The sequence below is a fragment of the Stenella coeruleoalba genome (genome assembly GCF_951394435.1).
Source record: "Stenella coeruleoalba genome assembly, chromosome: 12".
Lineage (NCBI taxonomy): Eukaryota > Metazoa > Chordata > Mammalia > Artiodactyla > Delphinidae > Stenella > Stenella coeruleoalba.
In genome coordinates, this window is record NC_137158.1 from 45,068,737 (window position 1) to 45,078,880 (window position 10,144).

The following is a 10,144-nucleotide window of genomic DNA, read 5'->3' on the forward strand; positions in this document are numbered from 1 at the left end:
AGTGGGAGTGCAGAGTCCTAACCACTGGACTGCCAGGGAAGTCCCAAAATTGATTGATTTTAATAATAAAGCCCTATGCTTAGATTTTTCTACAATAATATGAGATTCTCAGGGTAACTGACTTCAATTTCCTTGATGTCAATGCTCCTGACTCTGATTTCCCGGGTCACAGCATCAGGAACGAGACCACGTGGAGAAGAACGTCCTGTGGTTGCCGGCCTCCATCAGTCCCCACTGGACCCCAACCCTGCAGCGCCCTGCTCCACCTCCTGTGCTCTGACCTGGTTCCAGCATGGCGTGCATCCTCTGGAAGCATCCCGAATGCTGCTGCCGCTGTGCCCGTGCCCAACCCCATCCCCGCTCTGCTGCTTTGTGGCTGTCACTGACGTGGTCACGCTGCTGCCCCTAACCAGTTACGCAACCCTTTACCTGTCCTTGGGATTTGTTACTGCCACCCTGACGGCCATTCCTAGGGGACTCCTTTTTTTTTTTTAAACCCCACATTTGTTTATTTGTTTATTTTTTTGGCTGTGTTGGGTCTTCGTTTCTCTGCGAGGGCTTTCCCTAGTTGTGATGAGCGGGGGCCACTCTTAATCGCGGTGCGCGGGCCTCTCACTGTTGCGGCCTCTCTTGTTGCGGAGCACGGGCTCCAGACGCGCAGGCTCAGTAGTTGTGGCTCACGGGCCTAGTTGCTCCGTGGCACGTGGGATCTTCCCAGACCAGGGCTCGAACCCGTGTCCCTTGCATTGGCAGGCAGATTCTCAACCATTGCGCCACCAGGGAAGCCCGGGGACTCCTTTTTTTTGATAAACTCATAGATTTAAACAGAGTTAATGTGCTTCCATTTATTTCAGTTACTATTTTTATTGATATTCAAACGAGAGCCCCTGCAAGTTAGTTCCTGACTCCCTTTGACACAGTCAGAGAGGTGGTCAATAGTGTCATTCTTTTCACATATGACCAGATGTTAAAGATTCCTCTTGAGCAGACCTGGAGCCAGGTATTTCTCTAAGGAGCCCTCCTCCTTCAGGGTTCCTAATCTCTGTGTTAGGGATGCATGTTCCTAAGAGGTTGTTCATTGGCCTCTTCGGGAAACAAAGCTCGGAGATTAGAGATGGCCAGATGATAGATGATAGGTAGATAAACAGGTAGATGTAGACGAAATATTGCAAGTTGATACTAATGTTTCCAGTGCAAATTCTAGTTCAGGACCATAGGGCTTTGATCTGGTCTTGTCTATCTCACATCTGTATCTCCTTTCATACCCCAAATCCTGGTTCCCAGCAACACCTACATAATTACTTATTTGTTTTACCCCCACAAAACGTATCCAACAGTCTCAGAATGACAATAGCAACAATATAATTATTGAAAATTTTGAAGTTTTTTTGTTTTTGTTTTTTCCGCAGTTGCTTCTGAGCTAAGGATATATATATCCCACTTGGGATCTAGAGTTAACTCCCATGTTTTAAAGTCACTTGAAATATTTCCTCCCTGAGGGGATGTGCCATCAACCCCCAATACATAAGTTCAAATTTTCATATTGTTTTGTTTTAGTGATCATGTGAGCATTTAATTCATTGACAATATATCCTCGAGATCTTCTCATAGGGTTATATAGAGATAATAGTCTTCATTTCTTTTTATCGTATGGACGTAACCATAGCTGATTGTCCCCTTTTGATCAACATTTGAGTTGTTTCCAAAAAACAAATAGTGATCCAGTGAATAATCTTGTGCATACATCTTCCCATACTTGCCAGTGCATCTTTGGGATAGAGTAGAAACTGGAATACTAAGTCAAAAAATGGTCAGTAGAACATCTTTTGACCTGAATAATCACAGCAGTACTCCTATGCTTTAAGGATAGAATGATGCTACCTATTCCCCAAGCTCAGGGAATGGAGAGATGAGCCTTTGGCTTCTGATATAAGTTAACAGTTGTCTCTCCCAGAAGACTCATTAAGTCTTCAGACCAGTAGAATTTCTGGAAGTACATCCAAACATGCCCTGCTGGAACTAAATTCCTATTACTAGTACTCAGAACAGGTCTGGAACATCATCATGTACCCAGGTGGAAACACATCTTATACATGTATAAAAGAAATCATGGGGCTTCCCTGGTGGCACAGTGGTTGAGAGTCCACCTGCCGATGCAGGGGACACGGGTTCGTGCCCCGGTCCGGGAAGATCCCACATGCTGCGGAGCAGCTGGGCCCGTGAGCCATGGCCGCTGAGCCTGCGCGTCTGGAGCCTGTGCTCCGCAATGGAAGAGGCCACAACTGTGAGAGAGAGAAGAAATCATGAAGAGTCAAAATAGATCTCAAAATTTCTTTCCACCATACAAGTTCTAAGTATGTCACATGAAGTGACCTTTTCCTCCAACATTAGAACATATCACTCTTGGTTGAGCACCAGGTGGACAGTCTCCTGTTGGAAGCTCAGTCTAAGTAATCTGCCATTGAGAGAACTAGAAGGTACAATTACCAGCTCTTATCATTAATGGTTGAATTTGGGTAATTGAAATGCACATTTTATGAGATTCCAATGATGTCAAATATAGGCATTTTTGTTGTTGCAGCTGTTATACTTAAATAATCACAACAGTGAACTCTACTTTTCAGCTTCTTGTAAGCCAATCACTGGGCAATAGTTACAACTTCTTTAGACTACTTTCTGCTGCAAGCACACAGTCAAAAATAGAAGAGCTGCAGGGGAGAAAGAGGAATATTTTATTATTACATTGGAGAGGGAAATGCAGTCACATTTGTCACATTAAAACTGCATCTCTCTTATGCAGCTTTCTTAAACAGATATGAATATATCACATGTAGAGAGAGGTAGATACGTATTTCCATTTTATAACTAGATAGATCTTAAATTGTCTTAAATTTCAGTTGTAACTTCTACCACTTTGAAAAAGTACTGCCTTGACCATCGTCTTTGCAACAAAGGCTTCTACCACCAACAGTTCACTGGATTCCCCAAGAATCATTTCAGGACACTCCATTTAAAAGACCCATTTCTGGGGCTTCCCTGGCAGTCCCGTGGTTAGGGCTCCCCGTTTCCACTGCAGGGGGCATGGGTTCGATCCCTGGTCAGGGAACTGAGGTCCTGCATGCCGCGTGGTGAGGCCAAAAATGACGATAAAATAAAATAAAAATCATAATAAATAAATAGAAGACACCTTTCGACCAGTGTAAGAATCCAGTCGTGCCTAGTGATCCCTGAGTGATATATAGGACTAATCCTTGCCAGGTGATTGTTTCCAGAAAAAAATTCAAGTTAGAGTACCAGGTGGAAAAAAAAATGTAAAGGAAAATGTTAAGACAGGTGGGCCCAAGCCTGGGCCCTCCCTGCGGCACGTGCAAGGAGCCTGCAGAGAAATCACCTCATTGCATCTTATTTAGACCTAGAAGCAGCCTGTAAATTCCCTGGGATATAAAATTACCTGTTTAGCTTGGCCAGCTGCCCATTCCCTTTGCTTTCCCATCCTGGGCCCATTGTTTTATAAAGGTGTCCCCACCTTCCCTTCCAGGGTCACATAGGTGACATGTGAGCTCACATGGCTGGTGTGACTTGTCACAGCCCAGAGTAGAAAGTGCCAGAGCAGATAGCAGTTATCAGGTGAGAGCAGCTGAATCCACTGAACAAGTCCTTAGCAGAGGCTTTTTTTTTTTTTAATCTGAGCATTTTATCTCCCCACTCCCACTTGTTAATGAATTCTGCCTATTTGGAGTTCTGGAAAACATGAACAAAACGAGTTAAGTCAAAAGAAAGTTACCCCCTTTTGTAAAACAGTGGGAAATACCACCCAAGAGTGAAGGAGTCTTTACTTTTTGAAAGACTGTGAGCTACTGACCTTTTTGGATTCTTGATCTACGCTATCTTTTCTTCTTTCTCTCTAATACCTAAACTTATTTATCTTTTGGTACGGAAGACCACGTGATAAGGCCAGGCTGATATTCTTTCACACCCTAAAGGTCCTAAAGTTGTCTCTAGAAACAAATGTTGAGCAAAACGGTCCATGAGAAAGTTCTTATTATCTACTGTTCAGTCAAAGTAACACCATGCATAAAGTTGACCATGAAAGGTCATAAAGTAAAAGTGCACTGAAGAAATGACTCCAGAAAATCAGTACAATCTGTTCAGGGAATGGCATTTTCATAAAAAGGAAACTCACTGAATACATCTAAGAATTTGTGAAAATATTCTGAGTGTGTGCAGTAATATTTCCCTAGAAAAATGGTTTTATGTAGATTTCAATCATATTCTAACTCAAATACCTATATAAATATCAGCTTCAATATGAATTGTCACTGAGGTATTACTTTTTGCTTTTATTGCGGATTAGTCTATTAATCATGTATTAACCTTGTTTATACTTTTTAAAGATAAAATATTAGCTATTACCTTTGAAAATTGAGTTGATAATTAGACTCTGGCAATAAAATTAACCTGCAGTTGTGTCATAAAAAAAAAATTCTGAGCGGATCACAAAAGTTCTCCTAGGAACTCTCACTACCTCCCCTTCACCCCGGCAGCTCCCCAGGAAAGTAACTCTTGGTGTCGATCTTGCGATTAGAGGGATATTAATTTTTTAATGATCTTGACAGATTTGGGGAGGGCTGTACAGCTGGGTGCTCAGCGAGCAGGGGTGGCTGCTCTGCAACGTGCTGTAGGCAGGGCGGCCCAGGACCTGGAAGCTCTGACCGAATTCTGCACATTCACGCCACGGCCCCTCCCCCTCCCCCCACCCTCTCCTGCAGAACAAGTGACCTCGCTCGGATCCTGTTTGTGCTTTACTTCCTTCCTGCACCAAAGCGGTTTGCCCCTGAGCTTACCCGCTGATCCCTTTGGAGTTGCCTAGCTGGCTTTTCCTCCTTCTTGTCCTTTTCTCTTGTGCATTTGTTTTCTCACAGTGAGCACTCACTGACGCCCCGGCTCCACTGACTGAATTACAGGAAACCAGCCAAGGCATTCTCTCCTTTCTGTTCCTAGAGAGTTAGAAAGCCTGGGAATGGGTTTGGCAAGAAGGTTCCTTGTACCCTCAACCTTGCTTGCCTCCAGTGCTGCCCACTTCTTCCCAGTGACAAGCACAAAAACCTGCATGCATTGCCCTCTGGGGAGCTTCAGATTCACCTACGTCCCCCAGGCCAGAGGGCATCACCAGGAGCCTTGTTGCAGAAGGAGGGACCCAAAGGTTGTTGAAAAAGAGACCCGGAGATCCCCAGCGCAGGCTTCTCTTCCAGCTGCTTCGGTGGGGCCTGCCAGCCCCCTCCTCTACCTTTAGCCTCCTTCCTGCCAGCGCCTTTGTTTATCGGAGGCATCAAGTTCCCACTGGGAAGCCTGAAAGAGTGACTGGTGGTTCTAGCTCTTTATCTCTCAATGTCGTCTTCTTTCCTTCTCAAAGATAACTGGACGTTTGTTTGTTACTGATTTTCTTGGGATGAGGTCAGTGGACTTTATTCTCCCCAAGAATGTTTGTGCTACAGAAACACAGGTAGCAGTGCAGAAGGATGAAAGGAATCAGTTCGGGACCCCTGGCACTGGTGTCCCTCCAAACTTAGCTTCACCCAAACATGCCAAAACCATTTCCTTCCAGGCTTTTCACACTTACAGGACCCATGGTAAGTCTTTAACTTTTAGGTGAAAATGACCTTTAAAGAAATAAAAGAGAGCTTCCCTGGTGGTGCAGCGTATAAGAATCCGCCTGCCAATGCAGGGGACATGGGTTCGATCCCTGGTCCGGGAAGATCCCACATGCTGCAGAGCAACTAAGACTGCGAGCCACAACTTCTGAAGCCCGCCTGCCTAGAGCCCGCGAGCCACAACTAGAGAAAGCCCGCGTGCAGCAACGAAGACCCAACACAGCCAAAAATAAATAAATAAATAAAAATTAAAAACAAAACAAAAAAAACATGTAGCACTGTGATGTACATAATGTGATAGGAAAGTGGTACAGCTACACTGGGATGTGCTAGTGGTTTAAAAAAAAAAAGAAAAGAGCTTCAAAAGCTGAACTAAAGGAAAGAACAGCACACTGAACACTTAGCCTAAAATCGGAGTGAAAAAGCAGAAGGTCCAAAGTTATTTGATGGGTATTCTGTATCCTACCTGCTTACAACTTTATACTTGCCCACCCCAAGTCTTAAATCAGCCTCCAATCTCATTTTAAAAGGGTCATCAGGGTTACAAAACCATGTCCTCCAGTGCCCCCATCCAATTCCTATGGCCATCTGTTAAGCATCTGAGAATTTAAACATCTCTCCAGAGCAAGTATATCAGGAATTCCCAGCCCCCACTTTATATGACACCTAAATGATGACAGTAAATGAATGACAATATGTTCCATATCCCACATGGACAAGTTTGGACTTCCTCACAACATGGCAGCCTCAGGAAGGCAGGCTGCTTATATAGAAGCTGAAGTTTACAAGAGCAAGTATTCCAGCAAGCAAGTTGGAAATATCGTCACTGCCTTTTTTGAACTTGCCTTGGAAGTTACATAGCATCACAGTCAGAAAAGCCTGCCCAGTTTTAGAGGGAGGGAGCATAGCTCCCACCTCTTGATGAGAAGAGGGTAAAAGGATTTGTGGATGTACTAAACAATACTGACTGACCATCTCTTTTGTCTTGCAATTAAGTTTTTCTTACCCTGATCTTTTCCAGTTCTTCTGATTGGTCTAGCTTCAGGCGTTTTCCACATTGAAAATGTTAGCAGGTGAGGTAGCTGGTCTCCAGAGATGGCCCCTGAACCACGCCTCCCAGTATTGTGCTCCTGTGTAGCCCACTCTCACACTGAATCTGGGCTGCAACTCTGGGTGTGATTTCCCAAGAAGCCTTGCTGCTTCTACCAGGGTCTTTTGAAATGCCTATTCTGGGGAAATTCAGCCACCATGTAGGAAGTCTGACCTGAGACCACCATGCTTTGAGGAAGTCCCATGTAGTCACATGGAGGAACCGCATGAAGAGAACAAAATGCTTGGCGAGCCGCTAGAGATTTCAGCTGTCCCAGCCTGGATGGCCAGACACGTAAGTGAGGACGCCGTCTTGGATGTTCAGCCTGGTTGAGCATTTAGATGACTCCAGCTGAGCCACCATCTGACTGCAAACGCACTTGAGACTCCAAGCAAGAACCATACAGCTAGGTCTAGTCAGCCCCCAGAAGCTTGAGAGATAATAATAAATTGTCACTTTAAGCCACTAAGTTTGAGATGGCTTTTTACATAGCAGTAGAACACCAGGTTCTATTCATGCTGCCTCAGAATGTCTCCCCAATCTGGTTCTCTTAGGCAGACCTTCAGCTTCATATATTTGCTAAGGCAAAGCTTGCTGTCTGGTCAGAACAAGGACTCATGCCTTTAAAGAAGTTGTTCTTGGATGTGATACCAGACGTGCTCTCAAGGAACCATGAAATAAAGGTCAGTACAGAGAAAAAGTACCATGAGAACTTAGGAAAGAGAGGGAGAGAAATATTCCAGACTGGGACTGCTGGGTCTGAAGAGGAGGTGGTATTAAATAGGATCTTGAATGCCGAGTGGGAATTTGTGGCTTTGTTTTGTAGAAGTAGGGAGCTACTAAAGGTTTCTGAGCAGAAAGGTGATGTGATAAAAAAATTTGTTTCATGAAAATTAGTCTGAGAGCCATGTATAAAGTAAATTGCATTTAGGAGACACTAGACAGGAGTGGCCTGTGACGGTGGGGAGGCCAAGAAAAAAACTATCATGACCATCCAGGGCAGAACAACGAGCTCTTGCACTTGCCTGTGGCACTGAGCACCGGTAAAAGAAGTAGTTTTAGGGAACATTCCAGAGGTTGATATGACCCTGAAACACTACATATTTCATACATGTATCATATGTGAAATGGTAAAATTATGATACCAATTCTCCCATCCGTGAAAAAATGAAAACAAAATAAATAATTTGAAAACTTTCCTTTTGAATAAATGTGGTATTTAAAAGAGAGTACCTTTAAAAAGTAGTTTATGGGGCTTCCCTGGTGGCGCAGTGGTTGAGAGTCCGCCTGCTGATGCAGGGGACACGGGTTCGTGCCCGGGTCCGGGAAGATCCCATATGCTGCGGAGCGGCTAGGCCTGTGAGCTATGGCCGCTGAGCCTGCGCGTCCGGAGCCTGTGCTCCACAACGGGAGAGGCCACAGCAGTGAGAGGCCCGCGTACTGCAAAAAAAAAAAAAAAAAAGTTTATGTTCTGGAAAAAAAAGAGAAGGTAAATTAGATCCATAACTTTATGTGTCATCAGAGATTACACTTTTGGACATTTCTAGACAACATTTCTAATATATTCACATGGATTTACAATTCTTGTCACTTATCCATCCTTTTGGAACGTTAGCAATGAAAGAAGCCTCAAAGAACAAAGAAAAAAAATCAGTGCAACATCATTACGAGTTTTAAAACCCACATTGGAGACCTCCCTGGTGGCGCAGTGGTTAAGAATCCACCTGCCAATGCAGGAAACACGAGTTCCAGCCCTGGTCCGGGAAGATCCCACATGCCGCGGAGCAACTAAGCCCACGTGCTGCAACTACTGAGCCTGGGCGACATAGAGCCTGTGCTCCGTAACAAGAGAAGCCACCACAATGAGAAGCCCAGGCACCGCAACAAAGATTAACCCTCGCTCGCCACAACTAGAAAAAACCCGTGCGCAACAACGAAGACCCAACACAGCCAAAAAGAAAGAAAGAAAGAAAGAAGTGTATTTAAAAAAAAAAAAAAAACCCACATTGGCTGTTGGTGGCACAATGTGGTTGCTCCATTTTTTTAAAGTATGAGCTCCCTCTAGTGGCCAAAATAGTCTTTACTGCCTGATCAAATCTGCACCAGGCATTTATATTTAAATAATTTTAATGGTAAAGTTTAACTTCTAGAACTGAATTTGCACTTTAAAACTTTTCTTTGCTTTGTGCTGAGTAGGCTCCATAATATTAGCGGTGAATCTCAACATCTACTATTATTGTTACAATTTATAATTATCAGTTTTCAATAATGTGTTTATTGAGTTTCAGACCACACCAAAATGCAATTATCACCTAATTAATGTACAAGCTAATTTACTATACATGTTCCCAGGAAGTGAGGTCATCACTTATCACTCTATAAAATGTCCTCATAGATGAACCTATATCCTCTTAAAACTAGTTCAAGTTGAAACTATTCTAGAAATATATACTTCCCAACCAAATCCCATCATTCCTTACAGGGAAGGATCACCCTCAGTGGATTCCACTGAATCACCTCTCCCACTAGGGGACAGAGTCAGACAAAAGCCTCCGAGAAGAGGGATTTGGAGGGGTTGGGGGAGTGAAAAGGAAGACTAATACTGAGTGTCTGCTGTGCGTCAGGTGTTAGGTTATATGCTTTATAACTGCTGTCTCATTTGAAGCCCTAGAGGGATGTCATCCATTCCTCTCCTATTTAACACAAATTTTCCAAATTCTTGCGTCAGAATAGGGCATAGAAGAAAAGTAGACATCATCTCTGCCTTTATGGTATGCAGAGCCAAGTGGGAGGACCAAAAAGGAAGCAGATGAGTGTACTCACTGGAGAATCCTGCCGAGATAAAAGTGAGGCCTCGGTGATGGCATTGCTGCCGGCGGTTCACCTCTACCTAATGTATTGGGGGAACGTGACAGCCCCGATCAAGGTGATGCCAGGAGAAGTTAACACCAACAAAAGTAATTACGAGGCCAGCTCTGCACATGCCTCCCTCTTTGAAGCTAACAATGGCTGGAGTTGTGTGTTTGAAGCAAAAGCGTGAACACCAGAAGTGGTTTGGTAGCCAGTTATGATGAGCATAACACAGCTCGCTTTGGGAGTGAGCCTTGCGAATGGGCAGAGTGGGCAGCTTTCCCATTCAAAGGCTGCCCAGCCTTAGATCCTGACCTTAAGATCCAACCCAGCTGTCCCATCCTGGCACTATTACTCAGTGGAATTGCATCTTCTAGCCAGCTAGGACCTAAAGTGAACAGGAAAGACAAAAATTGTGTGTAGTCAAAATTACTCTCGAAAACTACCTTAAATTATCCGTAAACTGATCCATATAAACATGGTTTTGTATATACAACCCAGTATAGTGAATCTTATAAACCCTGCAGTGTAAGACCCACTGAGCTAAACTAGG